At 41.5% G+C, this 21,213-nt stretch overlaps 1 gene segment (V, D, J or C); it reads right to left on the bottom strand.

Annotated features, from left to right (window-relative positions):
• Positions 1–17,165, bottom strand: part of LOC119146756 — a 33,702-nt gene extending 16,537 nt beyond the window's left edge. Inside the window, exon 1 of the C gene segment in view lies at positions 17,102–17,165.
• Between the last annotated feature and the right edge of the window lie 4,048 nt (positions 17,166–21,213).

Genomic DNA, 21,213 nt, shown 5'->3' with positions numbered 1-21,213 from the left:
GAAGACCTCAGGCTGAGATTTCCTCTGTCCAGCCACAACCTCATTAAAGACTACATCTGAAAGCATTCTCAGAGCCTGTGATGGGAGAGAAGGCATTTCAGGTGTGCAAAGTTAACACAAAAGGAAGAATATAAAAACACCCTGTTTGCAAGAGAGGCATATGGAAGAACAATGGCAAGCTGCACACTCACTGGTCTGGATGGACAGCCTGGTCCCTGAGCCAAAGGTCAGCTTGCCAGCGCCAGAACCATAATCACACAGCATTTCCTTCCATAACAAAAAGTTCAGCAAGCCGCTGCAGAAGCAGCACCTCTCCACAAGCCTTTGCCCAGCCATGCCAAGGCTAGGAAAAACAAATCCTCTGTGTCTTCTTTCCCTTATGCCTTTGAATTCTCTTTTTGGCCTTGAGCTGGCTAAAAGTAGGAATGCAGGAAGAGGAGACAGCATAAAGCGGAGAAGCAGGAGAAGAAAACATACTTGGCAGAACGTGTAGCTTCGTCCCTGGCCCAAACTGCAGTTTTCCTACATTGCTGGTCACACAGTGCTACACAACCTAACAAGAACCCAAGGCTCGGCCTACTCTTCTACCATCCCGCAATTTCCTTTTGCAAGGGGTGGGACAAACTCTTTGGATGGGAGACAGCATTGGCTTTGGGAACCACAACACAGAGAGGAGGGAAAGATAAAAACCGAGGGATGACTTTCTTAGGCCGCTTGGGCAATACCAGTCATTCACTGGCACAGTGACTTTTCTGGACAGACTGCCAAAACAGCTTGGTCTTGGTTTGTTGTGCAAAGGAGGAAAAGGACACTCTTGCTCTTGGCTTTCTGGTTTATCAATAACCTAAGCTTCCCCAGAGAGTTCAGTTTACCTTTCCTTTCCTATATGCTTGCCCTGTGCTGTTGCTGGAGCACAGCCTTAAGACAGAATATTTGGGTGAGATGGCAATATGTAGGCATTAACTCACTTACTTGCCAAGACGGTGACTTTAGTACCTGAGCCAAAAGTGAATCTGAAGCCATTGACAGGACAGCAGAGCACTTTACAGATTCCCAGAGGGTTACTTCCCAGCTGGTGACACCTCCACTAGTTGACCGGTACTGGCAGCAGTTTCACTTATACCCTGGGCAAGTAGGACACTCACTAAAGTGAAAACCTGCTACATTTCTGCAGAGTTGTTCAATGCAGTGTAATTGCACTTTCTTGGCTTTTTTCAGGGTCCTCCTCCTTCTGGCTATCTGCTCAGCCACATGAGGTTCCTTCTTTCACTGTCCACACCTCACCTAGGCTGAAAGCAGCCTGGAGCACCATGCTCAGGACACATTTCCCCCAATATCAGAAATCCTCCACCTGGAAACACTTTCTAGCATGAGAGCACCTTGAAATAGCACAGTTCTCCTTCCCCTGTGAAAGGTGACCCAGATACAACAAGGATATCTACAGGGTGCTCCAGTGGACACTCAAGCACTTTTGACAAAGGACACACAAGAAAGCTGCACACTCACTGGGTTGGATGGACAGCCTGGTCCCCGAGCCAAAGGTCAGCTTGTCAGAGCCAGAGCTATAGTCACACAGCATTTCCTTCCATAACAAAAAGCCCAGCAAGCCATTTGAGAAGCAGCACCTCTCCACAAGCCTTTGCACACCCTGCCAATGCTCAGAGGGGCAGCAGCAGGGTGTCTGTGCTTCCCACCTCAACACAAACCCCGCTGGAAGCAGTGGCGTAGCATAACCTCCCCACGGGACAGCAGGGACTTTTGGGAACAGGCGTGTGGCCACTTTGACTGTCCCAGCCAAACTGAGAGCAAGAAGGGTGGGTTTGGGCCAATCCGGCACATTCCCTTCAAACAAAACCTGTCACTAAATATGGTCACACATAACTGACCAAGCACCCAGCCACACTGCTGCTCTCAGCCACCCCAAGAAAGGTCTCAAAGAAGGCAGAAAGCAGAGGAGCAGTGTTGGACTTACACGGCCTAACAGTGACTCTCGTTCCGGATCCAAAGACAAGTTTATATGCACCAGCTCCTGTGGTCACACAGCATTTCCTCTCTCAACAAAAACCTTCCCAACAACTTGGCAAAGCTGGTTCCCCATGTCCCAATTAAATTCTACTGATTGTCACTGACAGTCAGGTACATCCTGAAATGAGGACACACCCAGCAAGGACTTTTGACAAAGAACGCACAGGAAAGATGCACACTCACTGGGATAGATGCACAGGCTGGTCCCTAAGCCAAAAGTCAGCCTGCTGTTGCCGTAGCCAACATCACACAGCATTTCCTTCCATAACAAAAAGCCCAGCAAGCCATTTGAGAAGCAGCACCTCTCCCCAAGCCTTTGCCCAATCCTGCCAAGGCTCGGAGGGGCAGCAGAAGGGTGGCTGTGCTTCCCACTGCTACACAAACCCTGCTGAGGCTCAGTGGTGTAGGACAGCCTCACCACGGCACACGTGGGAGCAGGTGTATGGCCACTTTGTCCATCCCGGGCATACTGAGAGCAATGGCAATTCTGACCAGCCTGACATGATCACCATTGGACCTATGGGTACAAACACCATTTGTGAAGGCCTTCTGCTTCTGCCCTAAGCCAAAGCTGTCCTGGAGGAAAGCAGGTGGCATGTAAGCCCATAGCTGAAGAGCCACAACCTCAAGAAGAGAGATGCTGGAAAGCCTGCTGCCCACTGTGCCAGGAACAAGCACGTTCCATTCAGGTAAAGGTAAGTGCTCAGGGAGCTGGAAAGGGTGGACTGGGATAACAAAGAGCAAGACATACCAGCAGCTGGGCAGCAGGTCTACTCACTGTGCTTCACAACCAAGCATGTCCATATCCCCAGCAGCAGGTTCAAGTTCCCTGCATTCAAAAAAGTCCTTCACACCCCAGCAAAAATAATCATCTCTCATGCCAGTAACTCTACCACTAATCTCTGTGAGATCAGCTCCTTCCCATCAACACCAGGCATTTGAATCCAAGAGCAACTGCAGCCTTGGCAAGGAGCGATCAGAAAGACATCAAGGAATACCTGGGTTTGCACCGTGTGCAGGTCTGACAGGTGCCCTATGGAGAAGCATGTCACAGCTGGACACCTGTTCCCTGGTCACCCAAACAACCTAAGCTGTTCCCAGCACCAAGGAATTCTTGTTTGTGTCTCCTGAGCTAGTAAATTTTCTGGACAAGAGGAATCTGCTGACCTGGACTCAAACTACACTTTAGGTTACCACCACAAGTTCGTGTTTGAATCAATGATGCTGCCTAAACTTCAAGCAGCAGAAAGTCTGGATCTGCTGTACGAGTGGCAGGAAAGCCATCGCTCACTGCAGCTGTAACAGTTACAGTCCGCACACTCCCAACTCTTACCACCACAGTAATGCAACAGCAGTTGAAGCACTACCACCAGTAATCTCATGAGAATCTCATCTACAGGAGAGATCACAAATGGGATTCTGGTGCAAACAAGAGGGTTATTAATTTGATCTTTCTTCAGCAGAGCAAAGGAAAACCTTTGCTTTGGAAAGAGCAAAAAAAAAAAAACCAGCACCCAGGGCTGTGCTCGACAGAACCATCAGCAACCCACCCCAATTTTCACAAGTACAGATGGCCATGGTGCAAAATACTTGTCTGTATTAACAAGAGGATTCAGGACCCCAGTCTGCTTATGTGACAGGCAGAGCACAGGAGCTGGCAGGAGTAAGTGGAAGGGGTAAATTCACAGCCTTGTTGAATCAAGGTCTCTGCTGCTACCAGAGAAAATGACGCAAAGAGTCCCACAGATTGAACCAGTCTCCCTCCACTTTAGTTGCTAACTCATGACCAGAAAACTGTTCCACCAAGTGGAGCAGGAAAAGGCTTTGGAACTTACTGGCATTTATCCTTAGCTGAGTTCCACCTCCAAAGGTGACTTGGTTGCCGTAATTAGTCACACAGTGCTTGTCTTCACAACAAAAACCCTGTAAATCACGTCTGCCCTGCACTAGCTTGTTCCTCCCCAGCTGTGCATTGCTGGCTGGGCATTTCTTTAACACCAGTCACAGCTGGTCACCCCTTCCAGCTTTGACAAAGATGACCCCTGAGTGCATCCTTATTCCATCTAGAGGAAAGATGCAGGATTATAATCACAACTTCCCTCTCAGCCCTTAAAAAATTGACCCTGAAAGCACAGATCTGCCCCTGGACTCACTTGCACACCTTCAAAAACTCTTCCTTGGTTCTGGCTGCTCTATCTCACACACAAACACTTACACACACACACACACACACACACTGCATCCCCGTGCGGAGCAGTTTCCAGCAGAGCTCAGCTGGGGTTTTTTTCCAAGTAAGGCATGTGACTTTCCTATCCTCACTCCTTCAGGCTGGGTTTCTACCTACCAGGTTTGACCATCAGTTGTGTCCCATTCCCCAAAGCAGCTTTCCAAGTGGGTGCTGAAATCACACAGTCACACACCCACTACCAAAACCCACACAGAGCTTTTGTTCCAGTAAATAGGAGAAGATTCCCCATAGAGATCGAGGGCGGGGTGGGAACAAGAAGCTCCTTTGGGGTACAATGAAAGACAGCTAACACATAGCTACTTACTGGGTTGGACAGAAAGTCTGGTTCCATGCCCAAAGGTGAGCTTGCCAAGACCTGACCCTGCAAATTGCCACAGCCACAGCCAGCTTTACAAGAACCCCACAGCTAGCAGAAAGGAAACAACATCACCTGTAGAAGAGGTGGACATTTGCCTTTCCTGGCAGAGCATGGAAAAATGGTGAAAGACAAGGGAAATCACAAATTCCTCAGCTACAGCAGCATCATACACACATCCAAGGCTAACACACAGCTGCTCTTCCTCCAACACTCCCCTTGCCCATAGGGGCTGCAGCACTGCCTTTGATCCTCTTTAGCAGCAGCCAGCGCTACCCAGCAACAACAACAGCAACTGTTAAAACACACAAGTTTCTCTCAATCTCGTTTCTCAATCTCATGGCCCTTAGGTGCCTTTGTTAAGAGCATTCTACACTCCCCAAAGACAAACCTCCTGTCCTGCCTCCCACTCATCTCACAGCAGCTCATAGCTTTTACACTCCCACAGAGAGGGCACAGGGTTATGTGACCTCACAGGAGTGCCTCCCAAAATTTATGCCCTGCATACACTTCTGCATTGCCCTGCAGGCTAAAAAGCAGCTTTGACAGTACTCGCAAGGCTTCACACTTAGCTTTGTCCCATCTCCAAAGGTGATACCTGTTCCCACTGATGCAGCAACAAAAGTCATTACACAAACGCTCACATCTCCCATAGCAAGGAAGCCATTAGTCTGGCTGACAAGGACCTTTCCAGAAAGGCACAGCTGACACTTCTCCAAAAATTGTGAAGACCTCAGGCTGAGATTTCCTCTGTCCAGCCACAACCTCATTAAAGACTACATCTGAAAGCATTCTCAGAGCCTGTGATGGGAGAGAAGGCATTTCAGGTGTGCAAAGTTAACACAAAAGGAAGAATATAAAAACACCCTGTTTGCAAGAGAGGCATATGGAAGAACAATGGCAAGCTGCACACTCACTGGTCTGGATGGACAGCCTGGTCCCTGAGCCAAAGGTCAGCTTGCCAGCGCCAGAACCATAATCACACAGCATTTCCTTCCATAACAAAAAGTTCAGCAAGCCGCTGCAGAAGCAGCACCTCTCCACAAGCCTTTGCCCAGCCATGCCAAGGCTAGGAAAAACAAATCCTCTGTGTCTTCTTTCCCTTATGCCTTTGAATTCTCTTTTTGGCCTTGAGCTGGCTAAAAGTAGGAATGCAGGAAGAGGAGACAGCATAAAGCGGAGAAGCAGGAGAAGAAAACATACTTGGCAGAACGTGTAGCTTCGTCCCTGGCCCAAACTGCAGTTTTCCTACATTGCTGGTCACACAGTGCTACACAACCTAACAAGAACCCAAGGCTCGGCCTACTCTTCTACCATCCCGCAATTTCCTTTTGCAAGGGGTGGGACAAACTCTTTGGATGGGAGACAGCATTGGCTTTGGGAACCACAACACAGAGAGGAGGGAAAGATAAAAACCGAGGGATGACTTTCTTAGGCCGCTTGGGCAATACCAGTCATTCACTGGCACAGTGACTTTTCTGGACAGACTGCCAAAACAGCTTGGTCTTGGTTTGTTGTGCAAAGGAGGAAAAGGACACTCTTGCTCTTGGCTTTCTGGTTTATCAATAACCTAAGCTTCCCCAGAGAGTTCAGTTTACCTTTCCTTTCCTATATGCTTGCCCTGTGCTGTTGCTGGAGCACAGCCTTAAGACAGAATATTTGGGTGAGATGGCAATATGTAGGCATTAACTCACTTACTTGCCAAGACGGTGACTTTAGTACCTGAGCCAAAAGTGAATCTGAAGCCATTGACAGGACAGCAGAGCACTTTACAGATTCCCAGAGGGTTACTTCCCAGCTGGTGACACCTCCACTAGTTGACCGGTACTGGCAGCAGTTTCACTTATACCCTGGGCAAGTAGGACACTCACTAAAGTGAAAACCTGCTACATTTCTGCAGAGTTGTTCAATGCAGTGTAATTGCACTTTCTTGGCTTTTTTCAGGGTCCTCCTCCTTCTGGCTATCTGCTCAGCCACATGAGGTTCCTTCTTTCACTGTCCACACCTCACCTAGGCTGAAAGCAGCCTGGAGCACCATGCTCAGGACACATTTCCCCAAATATCAGAAATCCTCCACCTGGAAACACTTTCTAGCATGAGAGCACCTTGAAATAGCACCTGTGTTCTCCTTCCCCTGTGAAAGCTGACCCAGATACAGCAAGCATATCTACAGGGTGCTCCAGTGGACACTCAAGCACTTTTGACAAAGGACACACAAGAAAGCTGCACACTCACTGGGTTGGATGGACAGCCTGGTCCCCGAGCCAAAGGTCAGCTTGTCAGAGCCAGAGCTATAGTCACACAGCATTTCCTTCCATAACAAAAAGCCCAGCAAGCCATTTGAGAAGCAGCACCTCTCCACAAGCCTTTGCACACCCTGCCAATGCTCAGAGGGGCAGCAGCAGGGTGTCTGTGCTTCCCACCTCAACACAAACCCCGCTGGAAGCAGTGGCGTAGCATAACCTCCCCACGGGACAGCAGGGACTTTTGGGAACAGGCGTGTGGCCACTTTGACTGTCCCAGCCAAACTGAGAGCAAGAAGGGTGGGTTTGGGCCAATCCGGCACATTCCCTTCAAACAAAACCTGTCACTAAATATGGTCACACATAACTGACCAAGCACCCAGCCACACTGCTGCTCTCAGCCACCCCAAGAAAGGTCTCAAAGAAGGCAGAAAGCAGAGGAGCAGTGTTGGACTTACACGGCCTAACAGTGACTCTCGTTCCGGATCCAAAGACAAGTTTATATGCACCAGCTCCTGTGGTCACACAGCATTTCCTCTCTCAACAAAAACCTTCCCAACAACTTGGCAAAGCTGGGCACTATCAGATTAACTAAACAGTACTGAATTTCACTCACTGTCAGGTACATCCTGCAGTGAAGAACCCCCACCCCAGTCTGTCTGTGGGACTAAGAGCTCTATTGGACCTATGGCTACAAACCGCATTTGTGAGGACTGCTGCTTCTACCCTGAGACAAAGCCTGCCCTGATGGAGAGCAGGCAGCGTGTAACCCCAAAGCCAATGAGCCACAAGCCCGTGAAGAGAGATGCTGGAAATCCTGCTGGATAGTGTTAGCTTTACCCATATGAAAGGATGCTACAAGAAGGTGGCAGCCTCTACTAGGCAATACCTGAAGTCTTGTCCCTTTGCCAAGTGTGACCTTGCCATCATTCACTCAGGGGTTTTCAGCTCAACAGGAACACAAGCTCATCCACAATCTTAGAGAGAAAGTCAACCCATACTCACATGGCCATGGCACAAAATGTCTGTCCCTCAGCAAATGTTTTTAGGACCTCACTCTGCTTCTCTGGAAGGAAGTAGGTTACTGACAGAGTTGAATTATTGAGGGCGTACCTTAGTACACCTTTCTTCAACTCAGACAATATATTAGGAGCATGATGCTATTCACACAGTATTTGTCTTCAAAATGAAAAGCCTTTTTTCTCCTTCAGTAGCTCACTATTTCCTGCTTGTTATTTCTTTTAGTCTGCTCAAGTAAATTCATTGGGAACTTAAACTTAGATTTCCTTTAAAGATTTTCCTAGTTGGTGATCTTTTTCAGTTTTTACAGAGATGGCCATTGACTGCAAGTTTTATCCTTCATTCATACGAAAAAATGCTACAAGGATTAACAGCAAAATTCCTCTGGCAGAATTAGATCAGCATTAGAAGCAGAGATCTCCCCCCCTGGACCTTTGTGCACATAGTGCAAATCTTAAAAATACCTTTCCTGATTCCCCAAACAAACAACACCTTGCTTATTCAGATCGCTTTCCAAGACAGGCAAACTTTTTTTGTAAAGAAGTAAAAACCTGGATGGAAACCTACCAGGAACATCAGAGCAAAAGGTAAGACAGTTTTTCCAGCAGAGACAAGAACTCCAGCTTATGAGCATAAATGAGGAAAAGGTTCTGGGCAACTGAAATGAAAGGACAGTGAGTGTCCCTGCAGGTCTGGGAGATTTCTGGGAACACACAGTAGTGAAGAAAAGGAGTATTTGTGGTAGGACTCCTCTCTCCAGGTGTAGAAAGCTATAACTGAGAGATTTGCATACTCTTTTTGGAGTAAAAGAAACATGCAGCATACAGTCCACTGGGATGGATGATCTCTCTCTGTCTCTCAGAAGGACAACTGACATCAATAGAAGCTGCCCAGAAAATTATTATTGTAGTAATTGCTCCAGAACCTGAATTAAACTCATTTTGAACATTCACAAATGTTGTATCTCTTAATGACATATACAGGAGAGACCAGTTCTCCAAATAGGTATTTAGCTTTATAACAATTTTTTTTTTCCCCTCATGCAAGATCAACCTTGTCCTTTGATTGCCCACAGAAGAACAACGGAATTTTAATGGCTGTTTCATAGAAAAGGGAAATAGGCTTTCCTATCCTTACTCCTTCAGGGTTTCTACCTACCAGGTTTCACCACCAGTAGCGTCCCACTTCCAAAGGTGACTTTCCAGTTGGATGCTGAATTCACACAGTGACACATCAACTAACAAAAACCGCACACAACTTTTGGCCCAGACAAGTATATGCGTTTTTCAAAATAGATCAAAGGGGAAAACAGATGTCATCCTTGTCACATAGCTTTGACCGCAAATTAAGATGTCTTTCTAGTTGTATGCCTCTGATTTTTCCATATAAATGAAGACAGAAACAACTCTGAAATACGTGAAGTAGAAAATCAAGCCCATTGCCCTGTCAGCATAATGCAGTTAAACCTCCTTGGACAGTTTTTAAGTACAACCATTTTTGCCATGGTTAGAATCTCAGCCTCACATTTATAATGTGAAACAACTATTTGTTTCAAGATTACCTGATTTCATAATTAGTTTTGTGCCTTTCCCAAAGGTCATTTCCTGGAAAACTTAATTGTTCCACAGTAATAAGTTTCTATAGAAAAACTATAAAGGAAAGAAGCCTCAGCCTTTAAAATCCAGAACACACTGTTAAGCAAAGTGAGATGAAATTTCCACCATTTTTTAAAACAACTAACATAGATGTTTCTAAAACTTCTCATGGTCTACAGAAAGAGTTTAGACAGATCAGCCAGCTAGTCAATCTCAGAAGCTAAGCCAGGGACCAGACCCATAAGCAAAAGAAGCCAAGAAAAAAATAAATAGAAGTAAATTCCCAGACAACACCAATTCAAGGGCCTAATTTTTCTTGTTTGTTCAGTTGGCAATGAACCAAATAAGGGATCCAAACCTAAGTCCCAGAAGCCGGTTTCACCTAATCTTTTGAGCAAGCAAGATTTGTGCATGAACACTAATCTCAAACATATTCCCGTGCAGGGTTTTTCTGACTAACATGGCATTTGTAAAACACAAAGGTCTTTCGCTGATTTTAGAACAACAGTGATTCCTGACCTGTTCCACTCACATCAACATGGCAGAGAAGTCAAAAGCAAACCGTTCAGTGTGTGCTCTTCTTCTCCGTGCCCTTTACTTCATATTTTAAAGAAGCTCTTCCCTCTGTATTTTAAGGAAGATCTGACAAAAGACCTAAAGTACTCGGTCTTTCCTAACCATATTGGTGAAGAGATACCTACAGGCCTTTATCAGCAGCCTGGTTCCTCTTCCAAAGATTAGTCTGTCTGCATTTCCTGAATACACACTGTCAAAAGCTCCTTTACAAGAAAACCCATGCTCTTCTGCACATTTCAGGTTCCACAGCAGGAAACTCCAGTCATCAAAATAAAACTATGTCTGCAAAATACCTGTTAGATATTCCCACAAAATGAAGGCTAGCTTCTCTATTTCCTAGCAGGTTTCATGTCAATGCTTTTTACAGATCAAGAAAGATTAAGTGCCCAGAGCATGGTATGCTTTGACATAGCCAGGAATAAACTAAGAACATCTCTACAGAAATCCTAGTTAACACTTATTTTCAAATCTGTGCCTTGGTAAAGGAGAGAGAAACATTACTAGAAGCACTTCCCTCCCTGGTCCTGAACAGTTTTGCAGAGAAAGATGTAACTGAGCAGTCAGAATATCTGGCTGGGACAGCTGGTCCAGTATTTCACAGGAGCAGAACTTCTGCAGGCTCTTCTATCTCTGTTAATGCATATTAAATCACTCTTTTTTTTTTTTTTTTTTTTTTTTTGTAGGGCAGAGACTCCTCAATTTTCTGCCACCTTCTCCTCTCTCTGTTTCTTGCTCAAGTGATTCCACACATGGATAGCCCTTGAGGTTCTCTTCAGAAGGGATGTGAAAAGCACAATGAAAGTCCATTCTTTTATACTGTCTGCAATGTCTCTTTCTACCAAGGAATACCATGAAGCTTAAGCAGCTTGAGAAATGAGACAATTTTGTAGTTTGGGGAAAGATTTGTCACAGCTCTCTGGCACTCTATGCTGATTTACACTGTTTTCATTTTGCTGGGAATCTAGGCCTTGCTTCCTTTGTCTGACTGGAAACATAGCACTGTAATTACTGTAGGAAGAACTCTCCATAAGCTATTACTATTAGACCTTACAAAAAATCCAGACTTTTTCTTGCTGCTATCCTTATATTGAATATTCCACCCACCGTGTTATTTCAGCCCTAGAAGCAGTAGATATGGAAGGAGATTCCCTTCCCAGGATCAATTCCCAGCATGAGTCTCCAATACTTCCCAAGATACTTTTGTTCATGCACTTACTCGGCTTAATGATGAGTCTTGTTCCTTTGCCAAACTGCAACTTGTAATTTGCTCCTGAATTCACACATCATTTAACTGCTTTGAAAAAACCTTTCCTGCTCTGCAGTTGTACACAAAACAGGGAAACGCCTCATCTGTGATGATACCTGGACAGGAACGAATCAAAATGATCCCAGCCCAGACTTAACTCAACTTGGTCAAGAAAATCTAGGCATATATTTGAAAACCCATTAACACATTTCCATTCTGTAAGCTAACTGGACAGGAAAATGCTTGCACTCTGACTACAAACCTTTGTTCTTTGTTCCTCACTAAAAATTCAGATCTTATATGCAGACTGAAACATAAGGGAGAGAAAGAAAGAGAACCTGTCCTTGCGGTCAAATAATTAACCATACCCCTAAGAAATTTCTGTGATAGATACGCATAATTGGAAAATATGGAAATAAGGAATGCTTATCACAGGATTCAGCAGAACCACAATTTCTCATCTATGAATCTAAGGCAGAATCTAACAGAAATAACATTCTGATCACAGATCAAGAATCAGGACTTACTAAGATTATTTAGCCTGACATCTACATATCACAAGCAGGAGAACCAAGTGTAAGATTCCTACAGTATTCAGGGTTGTCACAACAGAAGTATAGTGATACTCTACTGCCACTCTACTAGCATTATGGACCAATAACTGGAGCTGGGTGCATTTCCAAAATAGCTTTGGAAAACTTCAGATAGGTATGTTTTGCTTTCATGCAGAGAAAGTGAAACTGGCCCTTCAAACTGTATTTTTGCATCCTGCAGTAAATGTGATCACCTTACCTTACTGAATTTAGGCCCCCTGGCCTTTGACCAGCATCCAGAATTTTTATTTCTTGTGTGAAAACATACGCTCGCTAGAATAAACTGCTTGATACCACTGAGTACTTGTCTTATGGTTTACATTTGGATTTCAATTTCTCTTCCCCCTTAGCTTTTCTTTTAACTTCAAAGCCAGATAGATCTCCATGCCTTGAAGAGTATGGAGAGAGAAATGGGTAAAAATGCTGAGTTTTGTTAACTAGACTACACTTACTTGGTGTCATAACACCATACCCTCTGTTCAAATATCTCTTTCTTCCTTCTACAGTTGCACTGCATGAGAGTCTTCTACAAAAATAAATTCTGAAATTTGAAATTAAGAATTTCTTGGCTAAAAGCATCCTAGCGAGTCCTAGGACCTGAATATAGAGAAAAAGTGGTGTCTTTCACAAAACAAAATGAAAAAATAAACCTGTCACATACATATAAATATTTTATGGGAAGTGCTATCTAGACTATTTTTCTTCCTCAGGCATTTTTTTTAAACTAAAAGTGCAAACTGGAAATTTGTTTCCTATTAATGAGTTTGTTCTTATTTCTTTCTATGAAGTGAAAAGAAAGTTCATTTTACTTTACTGATTTCTGTTTCTCTGGTATATGCCTCTCAGCAACAGCACAAGTGACCGTTTTATCACCAGCATTCAATACACAATTAAGTCAATCAACCTAGTAGAACAAGATAACATTTTAAGTAGCTTAAATATCTAAGATAAAAGGGAGGCCCATTAAACTTCCAATTACTTCTTAATCGCTTAGCTTTCAAGGACAATGCCACAGTTTTGAATTAGCATTGCTGAAGTCTCGAATTAGGTAGGAAATTAGTAGCTACTTGTCCCGTAGCCCCTGAGAACATCTATGTATTTTATCAGATATTAGCTTGGAAATGAAAACCTGATGCTGAAGACCTTGAATACAAACTCCTTTATAAAGGTACTTCACTGAAATCGTAAGGCCAGAACAGAATTAAACAGAAACTGGAAGTTATCCTGTCTGATTTATACTGCTGCACACTTCTAGGATGAATGTCAATTCATCACTCCACCTGAACCTCTGGGAGAAGATATCTATGACCAAAGCACAAGCACATTTCTTCATTCAGCTCTGCTGAGGACACAGAAGTTGCACTGAATGTACTGTCACTGGATCTGGGATGTTCTGAAACACTATGATCTAAGATCACTGTTTTTACTGAAAGACTTACTTGGAAACACAAACAGATGAGTTCCTCCACCAAAAGTGAACTTTCCATAACCACCAGTCACACTGTGACAAGGCACTTTATATAAACCATTACAGCAAGAATTTAACAGATTCCAAATCACCACTGAATGACAGAGTTAAATATTGCCTTTCCAAAATCTTTAGAAGCAAAATATCTTGCTGTACTGATGACTGTATCCACAGAAATTTACTTTTGTTGGTTAAAATTTTGCTAAACCAAATCTTATTACAAATGGCATCAATTTAATTCTTCACTGTCCACTTCAGTACATATTCTGGGTCTGTAAAAGCAAAGTCGTTTTACATTTCACTGTTTTTTTCTATTTAAGATATTTCAGATGAAGCATGAATACAAAAAGAGGACAGTATTTAGCATTGCAAGATTTCTCTGCAGCCATTATTGTGCCAATATATTAATTTTAAAAGAATATAGGAGATTTTTCTGAATCATTCCACACCGCTGCCCTTGTGGCACAGTACATTTGAGAAAGCCAAGGGATTGGCATAAGAAAACTCATTATTTTTCAGTCTCATGGATAGTCAGCGCAACAGAGACAAGAGTTCCTAAATCTACAAATAAATCAAATGCTTTAAAAAAAAGCACATGGAAGTTTAATTCGTGAAATTGGGTTGATATGAAAAGCTGAACCTTGGAAATGGAAGTTTGGTTGTTAGTGTTTATATATCAAATTCTTCACTTCTCACTTACTTGGTATTACAAAAATTCTTGTCCCTTGTCCAAATGTTATTTTCCCAAAGCTTCCTGTATTCACACAGCCAGCAAATGCTTTACAAAAAACATCCAGAGAAATATATTTGCCTTCTTAACTCCTCCTTTCCTAGAATAGAAGTTAAATAAATGCAACTGGATGTATTAAATTATGATATCCATAAGCTTATTACTGAATAAGACTCATGGCTTAACATTACCGTCATCCTGTAACATACGTATGTGTCCCTTTCTTATATTTCCACTTCAAATTGGAAACTGGTTTCTTCCACCAAAAAGTAATTATCACTCCATCTTATCTATACATCTGCTTTTCAACCATAAAACCATTTACAAGGCAATTCTCCATTAGGAAAAAATACCTGTTTTTACAGTTTAATTCCATTCCTGAAGGTGAATTACCAGTTGCAGGGAGAATTCAGAACAATGATATATGCAGTAACAAAAGCTTTAATGAAATTAATTTCTAATAGTACCTTGTTTGCTGGTAAACATATGATCAGCTCTGGCTTCAATTCCAGAGGTAGTTGCTCCCTGTGAACATTGCCAAAGAATGCTGCAGCCTATTGTTTCTGCTTCTGTTTAAGGATTGTGTCATATCCAATCACACGAGCAGCCTGGTCTCATCCAATGTATTGAGCTACTATGTGTGAGATGAAACCTACTTTTTGCCTGACTTGTTGGAAATGTGTAGAAATAAATGAAAGTACATACTTCTAGAAAACACTAACTTCTTACCTACTCCTATTAAAATTCTGATTGTCTGCCTTGGGACAAAAATCTATGCATGCTGATATTTTCTGAACACTAAAATTGCTGGTTGCCAAAACACTGAAAGAAATAATTGTTGGAAGCTAAAGACACCCAAAAATATTTTTCATCCATAGATTTCAGTGATCAGGGACAGCAATGACATTCATAAATTCTTAACAACATGTGATATTCCAGTGCTGTTAAATCCTAAATTATATATAAATTGAAAGGTAAATCTCTTGGAATATTGAAATGTAACGACCCATGTGTCATTCTCCATTTCCATTCTGGAAACTTAGAATAAAACAACAACCCAAACCATCAGTTAAACTCTATGGGGAACCAGTATTGGATAGCTGTGGCCCAAATCTGTATGCATGCAATCCTCAGGAACACAGGTACTTATTTTCTAAAGCCTTGCACATTTTTTCAGGCTTACCTAGCTTTACTTGTAGGTGCATTTTTCTTTGGCATTTAAGCTCTTGTTTGCACTCTCCAAAGTCGCATCACAGCAGAGCTTTACAAAATCCTGGACATGGAAGGTTTTGATCCATGGCAGGCTTTCCCCCTACTTATTAATGGTCTTTCCATTTCTAACTGTGAAACTAGTAAAAATCTTCATTTGAAAAGTCAGGGTGGGTTTTTTTAAGTCTTCACATGGTGCAAGGATACTGACACTCTGGACTACATGTTAGATGTCTTGAGACAGACCAGAGAGACATCCTACACATGTGAGTTAACTAAACTTAGTACAGGTGTCCTAATGTCTCTCTACAATGACTGGAAAAATTCAGGCATTTTTCAAGCACAGTTCTCCTCTTGAAGATATTAACCCTAAAAAAACACCTCAAAAACTGGTGATGGAGATAGAAGCAAAATCATCTTGGGCTAGCAGATTTGACCTTGAATGCTGTTTATTAAAGGGAGTAAATCTGGACTCACAAGTCTGACAATTTCAAGATGAGTATTCACTTCTTTTTCTGAAATGTGACACATCCACTGCTTGTGGAAACACAGATAGTGGCAAGTTTCAAATTAAGGGAAGAAATTATCTTTAAGTCCCTACATGCCAAAGCTCATCACAGCATCATCAAGCTCAGGTTTTGAGAAGTTTATTTTATAAGATATCCAAGAAGCATATGATAATGTCAGATATAATAAATAAGGACAAAAACCCAGTACATAAGAAATACATTAGTGTTTCTAGACTACAAAATATAGGTATCTGTATAGTTATCTTCAAGATGCAGTTTAAGATGAGTATGCCAGAAAAGATGGATTTACATATTTGAGCCTATAGAGTTATAAGTATTTCTCATATTCCAGTAGAAATAACCTATCCTTTAGGAAGAAAAAAATAAAAATAATAATAATAAAAAAAAACAGAACCAACCAAACAAACAAACAAAAAAAAACCCAGGAAAAAAGAATTCAGAAATTCTTACACCCAGTGGGATATAGTATCAGATACCCCCTCGACAAAAGTTGTGTCACAAGTGCCTTTGCTACTATAGAAAGCTCTGCAAAAACTCATTTGAATTAAAAAAACCAAAAAAGGCAGCAGACTGAAACATCTAATTATTTTTTAATCTCATGCACGAGGTTTGGCTTTTTTTCAAATTGCTGATGTACAGGAAAGAAGCATTGTAAGATTTTTAATCCCAATTTTTTCTTCCTCAAATATAACTTAAAATCCTTCCCCAGAGGACAAACCATCCTACATTGTATTTCTGTCTACAAACAGGCAGTAGTAGCTTTCAAGCCCTTTCTAATGTAAGACTGAACAGACAATGGCACTCAGTCTAGTCAGAAAGCAGGCCTGAATTTACAGAATGACTTTGAACTGAAAAAAAATGATTTAATGGCAAAGATCTCTGTTGATACACACAGCTGGCTAATTTAATTTAATTTAAATTTAAGTTTATTTAAATGCATGGGAAATAATATGATCTATTTTGCTTATATCCATCTATGTGCAGTCTTCTTTTCCAGTCTTTCTTACCTGGCTGCACTTTGTGTTCTGAACGTTCACTTTGGGAAGCTGCTTTATCACTATATTAGACAACACCTTTGAATGAATCTACTGTAAACAGGATTTTACTGCTTATCTTCCTTTTACAAAACTGGCTGCTATCATTGGCAGCAGGGAAGTAATTTGTGCTCCTGTCAATTTTTTTCATGTTTGCAAATTTTAAATGGGAGCAAAGCCCTTGGAAATAGCATCCTCATGTTCCTCTAACAAAAAATCAGCAGCTTACCTGAATGCACCGTTAGCCGTATTCCACACACAAATATGAATGTCTCAATGATTACGCCCACACCAGCTCCGCCCTTTACAAAAACTTTACATCCATCCTCTCCTGAAATTTAGGATGTTTTCATTCTACATTATTAATTTTAACTATCCCTTATCACATAGAAGTATTGGTAATTTTTATTTTAAAGCAACTTGACAATTATATGCAGAGATTAAATATTCAAAACCATGAAAAATCCACTAAAATGAACATCTCAAAATCCAGCCATAACTTCATCTGCTGGGAGAAGGTAACTGGCATAATTGTGATGAAGTAAATAATTCTGCAGTAACTCTTCTAAAATAACTGAATATGTGCAGATTTTCTTTAGAGCAAAAAGAGCATTTATTCTATAACCTTTACTTTACTCATGACTGCGATCTTTCTGTCTGTCACACTCCATGCAGAAGAAAAGCATTCTGAATGCATATTCAGGAACAACTGAAAAAAAATTTGGGCATCTCTTCCAGAATAGCTTTGCCAATCAGTGCTGCTCCAGTCAAGCAGTCTCAAGTACATTTACTTGCAGTGAATAAAAGCAGAAAGTAGGTAGGACCAGAAGCTGATCAGATATTTTCTTGGGTAGCAAGCACAGAAGGGATTATGTTTTGACTCAGAGTTGTAGTGGCTGAATTGAAGAGTATCTGTGGTTCCAACTCCTAGCAGCACAGTATAACACCACTTCACAAAAAAAATCCTTTCTTAAGAGGTCCAGATCAATTTTCATTTGTAAGTCAACCATAGCACAATTTGGATTTGGAATTCTAAATTGAGTGCTATTCCCAGTTTCCAAAAGTACTGTACAACATAGGAAGTAAAGAAGGGACAAAGGGAGGGACGGAGGGAGGAATTACTATTGTTCAAATTCTACGTTTAGTGGTGGGAAACCTCTCTGTCTGCCCATGCAAAAATTATTTCTATATAAGACTGTTGGCTTTCCAGGCTGCTCTGTACGTGCAATTGTTACTAAAGTCAAGGTTTTTTAACTAAGAGTTGGCTGAGATGTGGGGAAGCAAAACTGTGATTTTCATTAAAGGATGAAAAGCAGCAGATCAAATCACTCAACAGTTTTGAACATCTCACACAGAGTCCCAAATACACAAATCTATTCAACAAATGGAAACTCTCCCAATGATGTTACTATAGAATATATAAATGGAACAGAATTAAAAGCAAGAACAGAGCAATTTTGTCTTTCTGTTTAAGTAATTCCATCTTCCTCCAGGTCCCTGCAGCATTTAGGTGCATAAGAAGTATTAAGTAATTTAGTTTCTCTCTCCTTTTTCACACATAGTAGACACCAAAAGATAAGTCATTTTACCAGAGTCCTATAGCAAGTGATCATCTCCAAGGCCAGTCCTTTGACACCCACCCTCCCCTTGATTGACTGCACCACTAAGCCTATTCATGTCTGTTCAAGACCACATCCCTCAGTATCCTCATTGTTGTGACTGTAGGACATCTAATGAAGAGAAGGATTCCAATGTATGGTACCCTGAATCCAAAGTTCAATAAAATTAAAGAAGTATTATATACACATGTTTGTGGCATGCAGAATTCCTGGCCAACAGCAGACTTACCTGTTTCCAGAAACAGCCAGATCCAATTGGCAGAAGTTGATAGAACTGATGTGGCTTGGTCCTTCTATAGTGAGAAACCCCCCTGCAGAAAACTTCAGTTCAAAAGAGCAGAGAGCCTTACCAGAACACAGCTCCTGAGCGTATCTCATCTGTAGCCTTCCTAGATGCAACAACTTGCCCTTTTCTTTAACACAGGGCACCAGACGCTTTGGCACTTGTATTCATCCATCTTCTTATCAGCCTCTTCATTGCTGGAAGCCAGAAAGTTTGTACTGCATTCCCTGCTGTTTCAGACTTCCTCCTTGTTTAGAAAGACATCCATGCCATTGGAAGACACTAGCCTCCTGGCCTGCTTTAGACAAAACAGCTTTTCAGGGCACAAACACATCCCTTAATCCCAGCAAGACATCTTTCCTCCAGCCTAGGACATTAGACCAATGAGTTTCTTGAACAACTTACAGTTTAACCTCCCTTGGAAGTACCAATAATTTCAAAAACAGTGCTACGTTTCCCATGGTTACTGTGTTTCTTCTGTTACAAATCACTTACAACTGTACAACTTTTAGCATGGATCTTCAAACAAACCTTCTTTGAATCTCAGTTCAGCTATTCATCTTCTTTCACCTGTGCATTTCTGACTGTGGACTTTCTAAAGCTTCTGTATCACATAGGAAGGGTTTTCATTTGCACCTGCTGGCAAGGCAAGAATGCAAAGAGCAAAGGAGTTTAATTTGTGCCATGTGCAGAGAAACATATTATGGGGTTTGGGTTTTTTTCCATTTGACCTATTTACTGGATTTCATCAAACTGAAAATGTGAGAACAATAAACTTTGACCAGCAGGTAGCAGGAGAGGTCAAGGAAAGAAATTCAGTTTAAATTAATATATTTAATTTTATCAGTATTTTTTTATTATTTTGGGGAAACAGGACAAGTCAGATTATGCACCACCAGAGTGAAGTACTATCTTTATTATTATGTATTTTTAATGCTGTATAAGACAACAGAAGCATTCAGCTGTACAAAAAGCTATTTAATATTTACCATTCTCATGAAGTTTGGTATTGTTTGAAGTAATAACATGAAAACAATCAGTTTATCTTCTTAAAAATATCTATAAAAGGTTATATGGCAAGAAAATAAAATAAAGCCTGGTTTATCATCTCAACTACAAAGTTTAAATTGGAAAGAATATACTGATGGGAGTTGACCAAAAAAAAGGATTTTTTTTTTTACCTCATTTCATGTATTTTAATTACTTTTAACAAGTTAAAAATCCTAGAAATTTTGTGTTTTGCTTTGAGTATCCTTTCAAGTATATGTATGCTCTTCATTCCAAATGCAACCCTTGCACAAGAGGATAAAAGCACATGCAATTATAATCACAGACAGACATAGCTCTTACACCCAGCTGGGTTTTCCAGTAGTAATAAACAAGCATTGTTAGCCATGTTGCATTCAGACTTATTTTAAGAGCAACTTAAGAAAACCTCCTTACTCTCCTTTGGCAAGAAAGTACTAAATAAACCCCAAGTCTGGTTAATATGCTGTGCAAGTAAGCAGCTTAAACCTTCGAGGGTGAGGAAGTATTCTAGCCCTAGAAGACCCTGGGGCATCACATGAAGAAAAGTAAGAAAAAAGCTTTTCTACAAGGGTCAGGTTGAGGCTTCGATATGTGCATATTCATGGAATTGAGTTGGAAAGAAGTTCAGATAGGTGTTTCTTTTCTTTTTTGCATATGGTTGGAGTAAATATTTATTTGTGTTGAAACAATTTGCCAGAGGATACAAAATCTTGTGTATCATTTTAGGTTGGTATAAGCACTTTTCTCTGGCAGTCTACATACAGAGACATTAATACTGTCCCTGAACTTCTTACTTTCTGTGACATACTTACTGGTTCTAAGAAAGCCAAGACACTACGGGAATGAAACTGGGAGTCCTGCCTTGTGCTGCCAGAGCCTTTCTGGCTATAGCTTACCATCCTTTCTGGCTTGGAGGCTGGGCACTGAAACCTTAGAGATATTTAATCTTGCTTGGGGAATTGCCATATATTTCTGCAGAAGCAAGAAAGGTTTAGGCTGGAAGCACAAACACTCCTCTCCCCATATATAAATAAAAACATGAAAGAAAATGCAAAATATTCTTCCTGCTATTCAGTTTTCCTTGTCCTTCATGTCACTTTTCCATTTAACCTTTTGGAAAGGTGTTTATTCACTTTGGGTGCTTTTAATGTTCTCTGCCACAGGAGAGAGCTATCATCGTTTTGACTTGCTCATCAAGAAGCCACACACAGGTGTTAGCATGTTATTTCTGTCAGGCCCACCAAGGGAAAGTAAGATTAAATTTCATGTGCTGGAGGTGAACAAGTGCCTGAAAGTACTTAAAAGGTTTTATTTATGTGTTCATATTGTGGATAGCATGTGCCCTTTTATAATAAGAAGCCACAAAACATACCATGCTCTGACTTGCTGGCAGCAAAAGATCTAAGAAGC

Source organism: Falco rusticolus, chromosome 4 (assembly GCF_015220075.1).
Source record: "Falco rusticolus isolate bFalRus1 chromosome 4, bFalRus1.pri, whole genome shotgun sequence".
Classification (NCBI taxonomy): domain Eukaryota; kingdom Metazoa; phylum Chordata; class Aves; order Falconiformes; family Falconidae; genus Falco; species Falco rusticolus.
The sequence above is the reverse complement of the archived record's forward strand: the minus strand, read 5'-3'. Positions and strand labels throughout refer to the sequence as shown.